Below are 3,544 nucleotides of genomic sequence, written 5' to 3' on the forward strand. Positions count from 1 at the left end.
ATAGGAGATACTCCTAGAACAAACATCAATTCTAAGCCCTAACAAAGGCACTACATTTTGATGACTGGATCTCAGTATCCGGAACCTAACAGTGAAGCTGTAGAGGCCTCTGAGGCCAACAGATACTTCGAAAAAGAGTCTGTATCGATTAGTATACTGTGCCAACCCTCATTTGCATATGTTTTCGTTTTGTCCGGTCAATTTGTTACCGAGTTTTGAAAGCAGCTGTTCTTATATTGATGCTATCAGGTAATTGAGGAATACGGCTATTGTTTGATTGTCGGCGAGAACTTACTTTGTAGTTAGTTATTTTTATAGTAAGTAACTGTTGTACTTTTGAATATTACCTACAACTAAGTTTATCTTATTTTGTGATAAACGAAAAAGAAATTGTTAAAATTATTTGTTTTTAAGGTATTAATTTATAAAGAAAAATATATACAGACATATTTATACGAATTTATCTCTAAAGCATTTTCAATAATATATGGTATTTTTTTTTTATGTCACTAGGTCGGCATACAAGCGTACGGCTCACCTGATGGTAAGAGATTACCGTAGCTTATAGACGCCTGCAACACCAGAAGCATCGTAAGCGCGTTGCCAACCCAATCCCCAATCCCCCCCAGGAGCTCTGGTCACCTTACACACCAACAGGAACACAATACTGCTTGAAAACAGTATTATTTAGCTGTGATCTTCTGTAAGGTCGAGGTACTGCCCCAGTCGGGCTGCTCCAGATTTTAAGCAGGAAATTCCTGCTGTGCCCTACCTCAGTTATTATTTTTATAACCTATTACCACTACTTATATCCAATATCAACACAGCTTATATATTATTTTCAAAAGAGTAACTGCGGAATTTCTCGCCGATACTTCTCTGCAGAATCTACATTCCGAATCGGTGGTAGCTTCATTTTGAACACCGTGCCTCGGAGAGCAGGTTAAGCCGTCGGTCCCGGTTGTTATCATTTACACCTGATAGCGATCGTTACTCATAGTAGGGAATACCCGCATTGAAGCAGCGTGGTGGATTAAGCTCTGATCCTTCTCCTACATGGGGAAAGAGGCCTATGCCCAGTAGTGGGATATTACAGGCTGAAGCGTTAATTTTGAAAAATAATAATCACTTTAAAATTTCAAATTGTAAAATAACGTTTCGAATGTGCTTTTGAAGCCGATTTGAATAAAGCTATTTTTTGATTTTGATTTTAATATCGCAAACAAGTGTGTGTTCCGCCTGATGATAAGCGGTTACAGTACCTTTGGACACCTGTAACTCCAGGAGTATCATGAGCGCGTTGCCTAACGCAAAGATCACACAGCCACAGACAAAGTGGTAGTGGACAGGTATCAGCAAGAATAAAACAGGCATAAGTTACCTTATTGTGTTGTATTTATTCTTTACCATCGATAAAAATTCACAAAAACATTGCGTAGCACACGTCCTTGACATTTAAAAACTCATTTGAACCCTATTATAATATTAATGGAACCCACTGCGGAGCCGCATGTCACCGTGAACATATCTTTTGAAAATAAACTAGTGTTTTTGACGGGTTTTACCATAAATTTACGTATACGATACCCGAACTATTGTCTGCGTTGTTTGCGGTATGTTTACAAAAGGATTTGATTACAAATTCAGTACAATTATTTATAAATTAGTATCTACACTTCAAGGCGGTGTGTTGAGGTAAAACATATGCATATATAAGATTGAAACTGTAAAAACCTTATCCAGTTTCTTGCAGCAGATTTGCATGATGCAAGACTAAAAATAAAGTCACACACCTCTCCCTCTGTACCTCCGTTCGCCTCGCCCGATCTCACTTTTCGTAACGCTCTCGTCACGCATTCACCAGCGTACTTCGCAAGTCAGTACGAAAAGAATTTTTACTTCAGTAATTGTTTTGTCCTCCATAGCAGCTGTCATAAAGATAACCTACAAGTAATTTTTCTCAAATATTACTCATCTCATACTACTCATATAGATATTGTTCCCTTACAGTATTATTTTTTAGGGACATATAAGTTAGATGGAGCTTAAAAAGTGCTTTAGTCGTGTGGTCTAAAGCACACTCGTTTTTATAAGCATACTAGCTGACCCGGCAAACGTTGTTTTGCCAATAAACTATGTACGTGGGTGTGCGGGGATTTACTTGATAGAAAATAGGGGTTGATCGTAGAGAGGTGAAAAATTAAGAGTATTATAATTTTTTTTATTCTAAGTCATGACAAAATAAAAATAAAAATCTTGCCAAAAAAGTTAAAGTTTATAATTACCAAATAAAATATAGGGGTTGATCGTAGAGGGTTGAAAATTTAGGGTTGTGTGTATTTTTTAATGTTGTATCATAAAAAAATAAAAAATACGTAATTTATCTAAAAATTAAAAAAAAATTAGAGGTGGATTACCCTTAACGTTTAGGGGGATGAAAAATAGATGTTTTTCGATTCTCAGACCTACCCAATATGCACACAAAATTCCATGAGAATCGGTCAAGCCGTTTCAGAGGAGTTTAACTACAAACACCGCGACACGAGAATTTTATATATTAGATGGATTTTAAGCTTAAAAGCGTTAATATCAGAAGCTTTATATTACATATAAAAGAATTAGATAATAGGCTATCATGATTCATGAGAACGCAATAACGGAAAAGTTTTAAGCTATATGCAAGGTATCGACATAAAATTTAATAAAGATCTTACAGTAGACGATCTACTTTAGCAAATATGAAATGTAATGAAATAAAATGATAACATTTATTTCGTCATAAGGTGATATACACACTTAACCAAAGTCAAAATAATGTCATTTACAAAATAAATAATATAAATAAATTAAATAAAAAACTAATAAAAAAATAAAGTTAAGGTAGCAAAAATATCAAACAATAAAATAAAAATTTATATCTTAACATTGGGTACATTACAAACTTAGGTAATATACCCAGTGTTTTGTGCAACCTTAACTTAGTCAAAATAATCAAAATATTAAGTTACTTTAAATGTCTAATGTCTCGGTAGACATTACCTTCCTTCATGTACCTTACCTTACCTTCATTCATGTCTTCGACTTTATTAAATATTACAATAAATAACATAAAATGTTCGTTTAAATTGTTAATTCAATTGAATTATTTAACACTAGCATCCTGCTCCGACTTTGCACAGGTATTTAATAAAATTTGAAATTAAAAAAAATGAAGATTTTTTTTTTGAAAATATAACATAGCCTATGTCACCCGCGGATAGTGTAGTTTCCCAACAGTGGAAGAATTTTTCATATCGTTTCATTAGTTTCGGAGCCGATTCAATGCAAACAAACAATCAAATCTTTCTTCTTTATAATATTAGTATAGAATACAAATTAATACAATACGCAAAAGTGCTGGGAAAACCGAATTCGTTTTTGTGTTGATACACGTTTTGATTGTTAAAAAACTAAAACGACTGATCACAAAACATTCGTGGTCACAAAAAACTATGTACGTTCTTATGTGAGCTTTATTAAATAACATAATCCATTCTTAAAGTGG

The sequence above is a fragment of the Melitaea cinxia genome, chromosome 30 (assembly GCF_905220565.1).
Source record: "Melitaea cinxia chromosome 30, ilMelCinx1.1, whole genome shotgun sequence".
NCBI classification, from domain to species: domain Eukaryota; kingdom Metazoa; phylum Arthropoda; class Insecta; order Lepidoptera; family Nymphalidae; genus Melitaea; species Melitaea cinxia.